The 13,549-nt window shown below is 44.1% G+C and overlaps 1 long non-coding RNA gene across 1 annotated transcript; it reads right to left on the reverse strand.

The window, feature by feature from the left end:
- Positions 1–1,051: 1,051 nt before the first annotated feature.
- LOC118003653 lies at positions 1,052–13,058 on the reverse strand. Its single transcript, XR_004677379.1, has 6 exons — positions 12,493–13,058; positions 7,640–7,747; positions 7,448–7,556; positions 4,883–5,022; positions 2,286–3,114; positions 1,052–1,943 (listed from the first exon to the last, which is right to left on the reverse strand). It is a non-coding gene; the product is annotated as an uncharacterized LOC118003653 (long non-coding RNA).
- Between the last annotated feature and the right edge of the window lie 491 nt (positions 13,059–13,549).

The raw sequence follows: 13,549 nt of genomic DNA on the forward strand, positions 1-13,549 counted from the left end.
GAGGAAGAAAGGAAGTTTGAGTGGGTGAGGTGGGAGACAGTCTGCCCAAAGACTAAGCCAGATACTCTCCTAAAACACCTTTAATTGAGTCTTGAATTCATCATCCCTTGTGCTGAGATTATTCATCCACCTCACAGTGACAATTTGGTAGGACAATCTGCTTCACTAGCAGTTTGAATTTCAACTCTGGATTTAACAATTCACTCAGCAGATAATTATTGAGAACCTACCAAGTGCCGGAGAACCAGCAGACAAACAAACCAGCAACAAACCAGACAAGGTCCCCACTTTCTATGGGGGGAGGCAGAGAAATGAACACAAATAAATATTTCAGCTGATAAGAGAATAAAGCAAGGTTAAGATAGGGGACCATGGTGATCATTTTTGCCTTGAGGGGCTGGGTCAGTAAAAACGTTTCTGAAGAGGTAACATATGAGCACAGGCTTGAATGATCATCATCAAACCATGTGAAGATTTAGGTGAAGGCATCCCAGGCAAAAGCTGTGTTCCACAAACAGCAAAAATGGTGTGTAGCAGGAGCAGAGCAAATGAAGGGAGAAGGAGAAAGGGTAAGAGTAGCAGGAAGGGAGATCATGAAAAACTTTGGAAGCCAAACTCAAGAGTTTGAATTTTGTTTTAAATGTGATAGGAAACCACAAGGCACATTTTTATGGATGAAGAAATAGAATATGATGTATGTTCTTAAAGATCCCTCCAAGAGCTGTGTGAGGAGAAGCCTGTAAGGGAGCAAGTGTGAAATCAGGAATAGCTGGGAAGCCACAGCAGTAGAGCAGGCAATGGTTAAGAAAGGTGGCAGGAAGCGGTTGGGTCTAGAATGTGTTCTAGAAATAAAACTAGCTGGACTCGGTTGTGGATTAGATGTGGGGAGTGGCAGAAAGAAAGGAGCCAAAGATGGCTACCAAGTTGTCTTTGCCAACACAACTGGACAGAGGATACTATCAACTGAGATGGAGGATACTGGGGAGGAATAGATTGGGAAGTGAGGACAGAAGTCAAGATTTCCATTTGCACCCGTTAAATTTGAGATGTCTGTTCCCTAGTGGAGATCTCAAATAGGCAGTTATATATGTGAGTTTATAGTTCAGAGGAGAAGTTGGGGCTAGAAGTACACAGGTCAACATAGTAAGGATGGTCTTGAAACCCATTGGCCAAGGGGGACAACCAAAGACGGGAAGAGATTTAAGACTAAGCTCCGTGGAACGCTAATACTTGGGACAGTGGTTTACAACACCACTGGAATCATTAAGAGAGCTTTAAATAAACATTGAACCTGGACCCACCCCTCAAAGATTCTAATTTAATTGGTATGGGGTGCCACTTGAGTATCAAGAGATTTTAAAAAGCTTCCCGTGATTCTAATGTGCGGCTGGGGCTGAGAACCATTGACTTAAAAATTGGGAAGAGGAGGTTGAGCCAGAATGACTAGAACAAACTGAGCCCTCAGCAAGATAGGAAGAAATTCAAGTCTTGGAAGTGAAGGAAAGATTCCAAGAATGGATTGGGCAGCCGTGTCAAATCCTGGTGAGAAGTTAAACAAGAGAGGGGAGACAAGGGCAAGAGGGTGGACATGATGCAAACATGATGAGGTTGTGAGGGTGAGGGCTTGCCCACGTGAGTCACAGGGACTGCATAGTGAGGAAGGAGAAGCAGCTGCTGTCTCCTGAGTTCCCTCTGCCCCAGGACCAGGACCACCCCAGTCCTGGGCTCAGAACCAGAGACTCCGGCTGCCCCTTGTCCAGCAGCTGCGATATCCAGTGCCCCTCAAGTAATACCATCGCAACTATCTACTCATAAAGCTGGTCAACATTTACTGCACAAATGCATTTAAAACATGCTGAGCACTTACATATGCTAGTCATTGTTAAGCAGTGGGGATATAAAGCCAAATAAGGTCCGCTTCTTGCTTTCACAGGATTTTCAATCTATCGAGGAGGGTCACAAATAATTACAACAGAATAGTAATCTTTTTTTTTTTATTCTTATGTTAATCCCCATACATTACATCATTAGTTTTAGATGAAGTGTTCCATGATTCATTGTTTGTGCATAACACCCAGTGCTCCATGCAGAACGTGCCCTCCTCAATACCCGTCACCAGGCTAACCCATCCTCCCACCCCCCTCCCCTCTAGAACCCTGTTTGTTTTTCAGAGTCCATCATCTCTCATGGTTCATCTACCCCTCCGTTCTCCCCCGCTTCCAGAATAGTAATCTTGATTCAACATCCACATTGTCAATCTACTTTCCATTCCCATTTCCACTAACCTGGTGTAGGCCTTGAAAATGATAATGGTGTTCTAGCCGGTCTCCCTGTGTGCAGTCTCTCCCTTGCCACTCTTGCTTAAAACTTGCCACCAAATTCCTCTTCCTAAAGCACAAGTATGTTCATGTCATTTGTTGGTTGAGGAAGCATTAATTGAGCACTTACTAAGCATAAAAAGAAATACCGGCTTGTCTCCTAGAACATAGGGCCAGTTTCTGGTTCAAAAATCCCAGGTGGGTAATCTCAATTCAAAGTGACCTTAGCAGTTATCCAGTCCATGCATGAGTCCTCTGTACAAATTTACTCAGAAATCATAAGTAGATGGCTAGATAAAAGCACATTGTGTACTTCAACACCTTCAAGGATGGAGAATTCGCTTCTTAAAAAGGAGTTCAATACATGTTCAAGAAGTTAGATATTTTTCTAAGTTCTTCCTTCAGTAGGGCTTCCTGCTCACCCATTAGAGGGCAAGCTTCCTGGCTGGCATTCAAGGCCTGCTGTCAGAGGACCCTAAGGCATCCAGTCAGCTTCTGATGTTCTTCTTCAAGCTTCCTTCCCCAAATGTGCTTTCACAACACTACACATTTCACCTGTTCAAATCCTTGAAGATCAGGTTCAAGTGCTACCTTCTCCATAAAACCATCCTGAATCCCTCAGCTCACATACTACCTCCCTCACCCGAGATCCCTCAGACTTACCTTTACCTTCTTTATGGTTTCCACTTTTAGTGATGGGAGCACAGGTCGTTTTTCATGCCTCACTGACAGGTGCATGAGAGATGGGCCCATCTGGTCAGCACCTCTGACTCCTCCACAGCGCCCAGCACAGGGACTTAAAAGTTTCCGTAGACACTTGTGGAATGAATAATGCAGCTATTCTCTGGATCTCTTTCCCATTTTTCAAAAGGGGGAAACTATATTACCTTTGCTACGGAATCTAATATGCTGATTCCCCAGTTTAAAGTATTAGGCACCTATTGTGTGCCTGATATTATAGGTTTCCCATTTCAAAGACCCAACTGTATTTACAACAGCATGGGTGGATCTAGAGGGTCTAATGCTAAGTGAAATAAACCAGCAGAGAAGGACAAACACCAGATGATTTCATTCATATGTGGAATTGAAGAAACAGAGCAAACAAAGAGAAAAAGAGACAAAAAAACCATAAACTCTTAAATACAGAGAACTGCTGGTTGCCAGAAGGGAGGTGGGTGGGGGGATGGATGAAAGAGGTGAAGGGGAGTAAAGGTACACTTATCTTGGCACCTGAAACTAATTGTACACCTGAAACTAATACAATGGTAACTACAGGAATCTTTAAAAAATAAATTTAAAAAAAGAATTGTGATGGGGGCAGGGAAAACAATACATATGAAACAATTATCTTATAAACTGAATATAATAAAATGTCAGTTGTAAGCAACAGGAGATAACAGAGCTCATAGAGGGAGGAGAAGTATGTGATCAACAGTCACTCTGGAGGAGTAAAAGGAAGAGAACTAGTTGAACTGGGCTTTGAATCCTCACTTAATAGATGGTAGATCCTAGGCATTTTAGGGCTGAAACAAAGGTGGAGTCAGAGACACTAGAGGGAGCCAAGGCTTAAATCTGGAGAAAGCTTCCTGACTCCATCAGCCTCGGTTCACAGATTCTAAAGCATTTGCTTAGTAGACAGAGAATACGCTTTATCACACATTCAAATGCTTCCATTGGACAATTTTCAAAATTAAAACTATTTTGTGTCTATTTTCAATTTTTTACTGGTGTTAAACCTCTTTTGAGGAGATAAATATGAAGTACTTACTGTCTGTGCATTTCGTGTCATTTTTGCCAGTGATTATCTCCTGAATCTTAACTGTGAGCTTATCTAAGACATTTCACAACCCCTAACGGGGTCTTGAAGGTGGAAATAGAGAAGGATTCTGTGGAACCACATTCCAATGACCTCCCTGCCACCTCAGACTGGCCAGAGCTGGGTTGTCATGGGACTACTGGTTCTCAGAGCTCTGGGCTGTCACATCACCAGCACAGGGGTCTAGAGGTTGTGGTATATCCTCTCCAATACCAGGCCTCTGGGACCTATTCCGGCACTGAGGTCACCCCTCTAGCCTCCACACTCGGTCCAAATCCACAAAAAGTCCTAAGCAAGGTGTGTTTTAAAGTACTTGGAAGTCCTGGGGCAGCTGTGTGAGCTCAGCCTGGCCGCATCAGCCCTGTTAATGCTGGCCTGATGGACGGGCGGCTGAGGCCAAGGCCCCAACCACAGGCCCTTGACGAGAGGGAGGAGAAGTTAGAAGGTAGGAGAAAGTAAATTGGGCACAGCCCTGATTTGCCGCCTACCTCAAATAGGGTGACATTAAACAATATGGAATTGCACATCTACCAAAGGGTTAGAACTGGACCATATATTTTGCTGCATATAAATGTTCATTGTACTAAATTTTGGGATATAGGAACTTAAATAAGAAGTGAAAAGGATATTACAACTCTAAAGCAATAGTGAATTAGAATTGGCCACACCTAAGGGAGAAGAAGCCTGAGGGCCAAGAGAGAGGACACTCTGGGAAGCCCTGACTTGGAAGTTGTTCTCACATACCTACCCATGGTGCCGTCAGACAGAAGTCTAAGGAATCAGAAGGCATGAGGTCCTCACCAGCTGCTGGAGTGTCCAAGAAGCTCCCTTTTCATCCAGATGCCACTTTCAGAATTCCTCTTGATGTGGCTTTCACCCAAGAGCCATCTGAAGGAAGAATGAGGAGGTTGGGCAGGGGGCTGACTGGCAGAGGGGACTCAGAAGATTCCTGCCTATATGGTCTGAGTTTGCTTAGCCTCCTGCAGCTTTCCCCAGAAATAGTCTGGCTTCCCTCCATGGAAAATGCCAAGCCCTGAGGCAGAAAGAGGAGTGGGCAGCCCTCTGTTGTGTCTCCAGGGAAACCTTTTGAACCCTGTGATAACCAGGCCCAGGCCCACGGCAGGGTGCTCAATGTGCAGCACGTGGGGGCAGTGGGGAGCTGGGCCCACAGGAGTGCCTTGGTCTACTGCGCTGTGGCTGGGACAGGACAAGGTCAGAGCCTCTGCCAACTGCCAAAGGTTAAGGGGGACTGCAAGCTTCCCTGCACTTGGGGGAGCGGGGGGTGGGGAGTGAAACTGAGAAAGGAGAGGAAAGAGACAACCCTCTTCATGAGCCAGGAGCTGAGACAGTCACATCAAGAGGCACTCCCATTCTGGTGGATGAAAGTGTCCCCTTCAGCAAACCCTCAGGGGACTCAGCATGGATGGTAGCCACCACGACAGTGTTCTCAGCTGACTCCTGCAGGCTGGTTTTGAGCTGGATGTGAAGCTCGGTAAAGGCCAAAATACATCGCCACTTGTATACTCTTCCCCATTCCCACACAGCGAATCCTTCATCAGGTTTAGGGGCCACCGACTCGGCAAACCAGCCTTCAGTTCCTCAGCAGACCCATTACCTCCCGCCCATGAGATCCCTCAGGCTCATTTTGCCTTCTTAACGGATTCCACCTGTGCTAATTAGGCCACACATCCTCTTTCTCAGGCGTCACTGGCAAGTGCGTGAGAACTGAGCCCTTCTCTGTCTCCTCCACCCGGCTCAGCACGATGACTCGAAAGTTTCATGAGACGTTTGTGGCGTAAATAAAGCAGCGATTCTCCAGATCTGTTTCCTATTCTGTTAGAGGAAGGTTTCTACAAGCTCTTCTTTTCAGATCCCCAGTTTAGATTACGTGAGAGCCACCTGCTGCCTGTCTGACGCTGTGTGTCTCTCATTTCAAAGAAGACACAAATGTGATCTTGTTGTGGTCACACAACATACAAGGAGTAATTACATTATGAGACTGAATATAATAAAACGTTAAATTGTAAATCACAAGAGGAGCTCAGAGGAGGGAGAGACAGACTGGTGTAGTCCAGTGAGAACTTGGAGGGCCGACAGGAAGACTAGTTAGTTGAACCGAGCTTGGAGGAAGGTGGCTTTGCACGGGTCAGCAGCCCATGGATGTTGCGGCCCTTGCCCTTGACGTCTTGTCCGTGGAGCTCTTCACCGCTGGTTTTATCACTGAGTAAACTAGAGGCAAGACGGGAGCCAGGAGCGGCCCCTGGCAGAACAGGACACCATCTGCCTGGCCGTCCAGTCTTTGTGCTGTTCTGCAAGCCTCCCAGGCAGAAGTTGCAGTCATTGTTGAGGAGGATCTTGGATTTCTGCTACCCAGACCTTGGGAAAACTGGGGTGTGGGGTGGGTGGGAGTCCTCCTTGACTTCATCCCCCCTTCTCAGCTAAGAGGGAGTGAGCTTCCCTGTAACACTTTCCACATAGATCTTGCCCTGATCATCCAGGATGGAAGTTTCCACCTTCTTTTGGGGCTGTCCATCCGTTTACCCTTGCCACAATATGTGGGGTGTCTTTTACATGGTTCCAGCATCCAAGTATTGGGGAGTGACTGTGGTGCTCAGCTGGTGGCCGTCTGAACTCAAATGTCCTCAGCTCAGGAACTCAAGATGCCTCTACACCCCCTGACTGAGATATGAGACTGGCCTTCTCCACAGTCCGGTCTGTGTCTGGTTTATCAGGTAGGAAGGACAGTCGTGGCCCCTCCAGGCAGGCGTAGCTTGTTGCTTTATCTGTCAGCATGAATCAGGGGAGGAACAGAGTTGCCTAGAGACCAGTCTCAGGCCCCAGCGTTGCTTTTTCATCGAGATATAACAATCGCTCTGGCACAGCACAGCCTGGGAGTCCAGCACACAGGCACCCACTAATCTGAGCACATGGGCTGGCCACGTCATGGTGGCATGCTTTATGGTTTCCCAGGGAGCTCACTCCAGCGCCCACCACCACCACCACTTTCCCTCCCTGTGTGTATCTGTAGGTCTCTAATGCCTAGCAGAGAGCCTGGCACACAGAAGATGTCCTATAAATGATGCTAAATCCTGAGGGAGACACTTGGCAGATGAATGACACTAGCTAATGCAGCCTTAAAGGTATGGTATTACACAATGAAAAAAAAATCTTTGCTATCTCATTTTACAACAGTAAATCTGAAACCCCATCTTTCGGAAAACGTTGTCTCCACCTTGATGCTCATGTCAATGATCCTGCTTATCAAATTCTGTTGAGCCAGTGTGGAAGGAGCAGCTCTCTGTAATCTATTTACCTTAAGGAGCTCAGTCACGTGCTCAGCTCACAGCCCGTTTATCAGGATGAAGGATGCTCTCTGGAGAGAGCAGACAGCAGGACAGGCCGAGCTCAGATGACAGTCTGCCCTGTGGAGATTGACTTTAATGAAGCACAGAATAAACAGGAAGATTAAGAGGGTGCAAAAATCAGTGACAAGTTCTGAGTTCACCTCTACGTAGGAAGTGAAATGTTCTCTGTACGGCTGAGAGCTGTCTCTGGGTTATAGATGGGGGCGTCTGTTTGGTCACTAATGATCCCGTGCTATGTAGATCAGCCTCTGGGCAAGGAAAGAAAAGTTTTCTGTTAACTTACAGACCCACTTCTGTGCAATTTAAATTTACCCACAGTGTGATGGAATTTAGAGCGAGTAGAAAGATGGAGTTATTAAAGGGTTTGAGAAATTATTTAACAGGCAAAAATGTTAGCCTGATAGACAGGGGCTAAATATTTTTAATGTTGCTTTTTGTCCCTACGGTCCCTCCACTTTGTGCCAAGAGACCACGCTAACTCAGAGGTTTAGGACTCAGAGGTGTGCTCGGTCCTGCAGGGGTGGTTCACCATATGGAAGGGCTGAGTTCTTGGAATAAAACAGAAACAAAAACTGGTCTTCCTCCTAAAACAGTGCCATCTCCATAGGCCTTAATGGATTCTGACATTGTACTCTATATTGTTGAGCTTATCATTTCATATGTGATTTTTCTTCAATAAACAAGAAGCAAAGTTTACAAAACAGCCAGAGGACACAGTCTAGAATCCACACTCATCTTTTGGAGATGAGGGTTTTATTATTTAGAGGATCCAAACGGGGATCTTTTCTTGTTTCACTGCCATTTCTTCTCTGAAAACATAGATGTTACAAAGTACTGCTTTGAGGTAGCACATTCCGTATTCTTTAATCAAACTGTGAGAACTGGTGTGTGTCACACGCATGGACTGTGTTCATGGGGCAGAAAGTAAGCGTGTTGATAGTATTGCAACATTTATACCAGTAGATGGCGCTCTGGGTCAAAAGGAAACTCGAACCCGCCCGTTGCCCTGCGGGAACATGTACCGTGAAGGAGACCCTGTACTAGTCAGCCAGGATGTGCCCAAGTGAAAACGTGTGACAATCCAAAAGTAACTCAAAATCATGTTTGCACGCTACTTTGGGAAAGCGGACGTGTGCGAGGATACAGAGTGATCAGAATACTGGAGTCAGAGGGATTAGTTGAGAACTCCTCGATGGAAGCGCTTCCTTAAGTAGAGTGTTCAGAATGGAGCGGAAGGGGCAGAGGCAGCAAGCAGCAGAAAACCCAGGTAGACGTGGCCCGGAGCAGTCCGAGAGGTGGTATGAGAAATAGGAGACCACTTCGGTCTACCGTGAGAACGTTATGTGATGCGGGCTTAAAGTCAATAGCGAATGGGGCGCCTGGGTGGCTCAGTCGTTATGCGTCTGCCTTCGGCTCAGGTCATGATCCCGGGGTCCTGGGATCGAGCCCCGCATCAGGCTCCTTGCTCAGTGGGGAGCCTGCTTCTCCCTCTCCCACTCCCCCTGCTTGTGTTCCTGCTCTCGCTATCTCTCTCTCTGTCAAATAAATAAATAAAATCTTAAAAAAAAAAAGTCAATAACGAATCTTCATACAATGGGAAGAAAGGGTGAGACACGGCTCAGGGGAGGTTGTTGAGAGCAAGAGAAACACTGAGCTTTGCAAAAATAAAACAGGCAAATGAAACATAGCCAAAGTTATGGATTGTATTTGATTTCACTTTTGATTGTTTATCACAGTAGATACAATTCAAAGCAGCCAACTGAGACAACATCTTTAACTTCTGATTTTATGTAAATTAAGAACTTGTGTTTCTAATTTACGTTATGTAATTCTGGAGACGGTAGAACTCATACTAGTCAGCTGTAAATGCTGAGTTTTCCACCTAGATGTGGTGGAAGACCCCGTGTGTCCCCAGCACTTCCCAAAAGCCACCCTTCAGACTTCAATTTTTTCTTACCTTCGTAATTTCCTAACCTTCTGGCTTGTCTCTTTCTGCAAAGTTGTGTGTATCGTTTCTGTATTTTGCCTAAGCTTAGGACAACAAGGTCAGAGTGCAAAGAGAAAAATGTATTTGTGGTTGGGATTTAGTTTGTATTTATTTTTAGAGCATTTGAGGCAATGCAGGAATCTTAATGGGCATTGTACTCATTAATGCAAATTCATAGTTAAAGCAGTAAGGAGGTGTTTTAAATAATTCAGCAGAAACTGCACCAAATGAACAGTGAGTTAAAATCTCTTTACGATCTCAAGTATAGAAAACCATTAATGGGAAGTATGTTGCTTAATAACAGAAAGTGTTTTCCATTCACCGTATGTTACCAGGACTATAACTAAAATAGTAATTTATTATAAGGATGAGTCTTTAAAATGCTGCGCTGAGGCCCCGGGTTCTGGAGCCACAGGCTGGGTCAGCACTTTGTGATTTTAAGCAGTGATATGCCTTGGGTAAGAGAAAGAGAATGAGGTCCATTAATTCTTTTTTTAAATTTTTAAATTTTTAAATTTTTTTAAAGATTTTATTTATTTATTTGACAGAGAGAGACACAGCGAGATAGGGAACACGAGCAGGGGGAGAGGGAACACAAGCAGGGGGAGTGGGAGAGGGAGAAGCAGGCTTCCCACCGAGCAGGGAGCCCGATGTGGGGCTCCATCTCAGGACCCTGGGATCATGACCTGAGCCGAAGGCAGACGCTTAACGTCTGAGCCACCCAGGCGCCCCGAGGTCCATTAATTCTTGATGTGCTTTAAACACAGAAACACTGTACTTGTTTTTTCCTAGATGGGAAAAACCATCCTTAAACAAATAGGCTAACTTCTCTGATTGGTTAGCTCTCTTCCAGATTAATAATAATGTCTCCCTCTCGATGTGAGCGAATGGATGTTCTGGACAAGCTGTCGTTGGGACAGGGCTTTGTAGTTTGCTGAAGAGAGAGGTTTCCATGGGGTCCCTGCCGCAGTCACCATTCTAACCAAGAGACCCAGTCTGCAAGAGGACTAGGTGAAGTTTAGCGTGCAGTCTGGTGGAAAGGAGCAGAGGAAATGTAGCTGTCATGCGGGAGGTCATGACCTAACCCTTGGTAGCCCGCCGCTCTCCCTAGCTCAGCGGGTCGGTCTCTGCCTGGCTGAGGTTCTCAGGGTCGCCGCCATTGCACTGCTCATGTACTGGCCTCGGGATTTGAAGATAGTCCTTGGGCCATATTCCTTGACGTGAAAATGCGTGTCCTGTTCAAGTAAGTTTGTGCAACTGGACGGAGGAGGTGTGGAGCTGAATTAAGTGGGGTGAGTAGTAAAAGACTAATCTAGAAAGATAGGAGGAAAGAGCGTTGCATTGTGGAGGGCCTTGAACACCTAGGACTTGAGGGGTTTTTTGTGTTTTTTTTTTAAGATTTTATTTATTTATTTGAGAGAGCGAGAATGAGAGAGAGTACATGAGAAGGGGGGAGGGTCAGAGGGAGAAGCAGACTCCCCGCTGAGCAGGGAGCCCGATGCGGGACTCGATCCCGGGACTCCAGGATCATGACCTGAGCCGAAGGCAGTCGCTTAACCAACTGAGCCACCCAGGCGCCCTAGGACTTGAGTTTTTTAGGAGCACGTTTGGGGTGGAGGCCACACACACACACACACACACACACTTACATTTAGTCCCAGTCGTTTATGACGTATTTTCCAAAGCAGTTGTAACTTAAATTTTTTATTTCTAACCATAAGCCATGAAAAGCATCTTATGGCCCCTAAAATATTCATGTGATTGCTGCTGTGTGTTCATGCTAGGACTGGAGGGCTTGCCTTCCACTCTACCTTAGCATAAAAGAAATCGTAGTAAAAATAATTGGCATGAAGCCATCAACTTGCTCATTTGCTCTCTTTCACTGTGAGACAATAAAGGAATTAAACGATGTCTCATTTGGCTTTACACATTTGCATACTTAAATGTTTGGATACTTCCCTGCTAAGTAAATTGAGCCTGATCAGACAAGCTAGTAGTGGTGAATACCTAGAATTTTCAAATGGATTAATTCTTTCTGACTGTGGATTACTAGTAATATTTTTAATTACTGTATTATATTAATGGCATATTGTTGAATGGATGAAGCAGGTTAACCAAGCTATATGCTACCTGTGAGGACAAAAAATTATATACATGCCACATATTTTTTTTTCTAGATACATGTGATACGGTAATACACACACAGAGATACACACACATCTAATAACCAGGATGTCACTATCTGTAAATACAAATTAAGTAATTTTAATATTTAAATGACCAAACTACAATAGCCCTGAGTCCTTTTCCTGCTTGATTATCCAGTCTTTTATTTATTTAAAAAAAAATTTTTTTTTAAAGATTTTATTTATTTATTTATAGGACAGAGAGAGACACAGCGAGAGAAGGAACACAAGCAGGGGAAGTGGGAGAGGGAGAAGCAGGCTTCCCGCCGAGCAGGAAGCCCGATGTGGGGCTCGATCCCAGGACCCTGGGATCATGACCTGAGCCGAAAGCAGACGCTTAACGACTGAGCCACCCAGGCGCCCTGATTATCCAGTCTTTTAAAAAGTTCACTTCCCAAAATATTTCTAAGGGCCCCAGGGGAGTTCACATGCATTAAAAAATATAAGTCTCAGGCCCAATGACTCCATTAATGTGGAACCCCCATCTACATTTCTGGTAAATTTGAGATTTACTCACACAAATCAAAAACTATGAAAAAAAGTGATTCCAATAAATTTAATATTTAAATAAATAAAATAAAATAAATAAAATTACTTATTCTTGCCAACCACAGCAGAGAGCTTTCTTGTTTTGTTCAGGAAGCAGCAGTTTGAAGGTGATAGTAAAGTGTTCTCTCTTCTTTGTGTTTTTCCACTATCCAAGATGTACCAAAGCAAAGCAGTTTGGTGCCCAAGTGTGGCAATTCATGAAATGTATGCATACATGTGCACACACACACACACACACATACTCTCACTTACATGTACATACACACATTACCTTTCTCTGGGTTATAGGCCATCCACTGGGCTTAAACTGGAGAAATTTTCTTTAATTTTCCTTCCACTGGGAGGAGGCATTCAGCCAAACCTCAAGCATTTTCCTCCTTCATTCTCTGCTTCTACTTGTCTCACAACTGTAAATAAAATACATGTCTCTATAAGAATAAGTTATCAGCACAATATAGTCATGTTGGATACAGAAGGAAAACAATTCTCTCCCCCATCACTCAACTCATGCCCAATCTTCCTTTACTGACACTCACCCAACTCTGGATTAGGAGATTTTAAGTCCATATGGCGAACTTTTGTTCAGATTTTTAAAAAATCAAATGTAAAGAAGATTTAAATAATAAAACTAAGAACTTGAGTCTATCTACCTATCTATCATGTACCTATGATCTTTAAGAGAGAATATACTACTTCTTTTTCAAGTCTATATGAAACATATATATACCAATAACAATGTAATAAGACACAGAGGAAGCCACAAGAAATTCTAAAGAATTAAATAAACAATATTACCTGACTGTATACAAAAAAAATCAGTATAGAAAGAAATCAGTAATAAGAAAAAAATTTTTTAAATGTACATGTCTGGAAACTAAAAGATGTACCCAAATCCTTTGGTCAAAAAGGAAACTTAGGGGTCCCTGGCTGGCTCAGTCAGAAGAGTGTGTGACTCTTGATCTTAGGGTCGTGAGTTCGAGGCCCACAGTGGGTCTACATAGAGATTACTTAAATAAATAAACTTTTAAAAAAGGAAACTTAATAAAAGAGAGAGGGGGGCAAACCATAAAACAGACTCTTAACAATAGAGAATAAACTGAGGGTTGCTGGAGGGGAGGTAGGCGGGGGATGGGCTAAATGAGTGATGGATATTGAGAAGGGCACTTGTGATGAGCACTGGGTGTTATATGTAAGTGATGATTCACTAAATTGTACTTCTGAAACTAATATTACACTATATGTTGACTAACTGGAATTTAAATAAAACTTGAAACAAACAAACAAAAAAACCTTAAAATTAAATGGTATTAAAAATATACCAGTTAATG

This window comes from Mirounga leonina, unplaced genomic scaffold (genome assembly GCF_011800145.1).
Source record: "Mirounga leonina isolate KUSES-001 unplaced genomic scaffold, KU_Mleo_1.0 Mir_91, whole genome shotgun sequence".
Classification (NCBI taxonomy): domain Eukaryota; kingdom Metazoa; phylum Chordata; class Mammalia; order Carnivora; family Phocidae; genus Mirounga; species Mirounga leonina.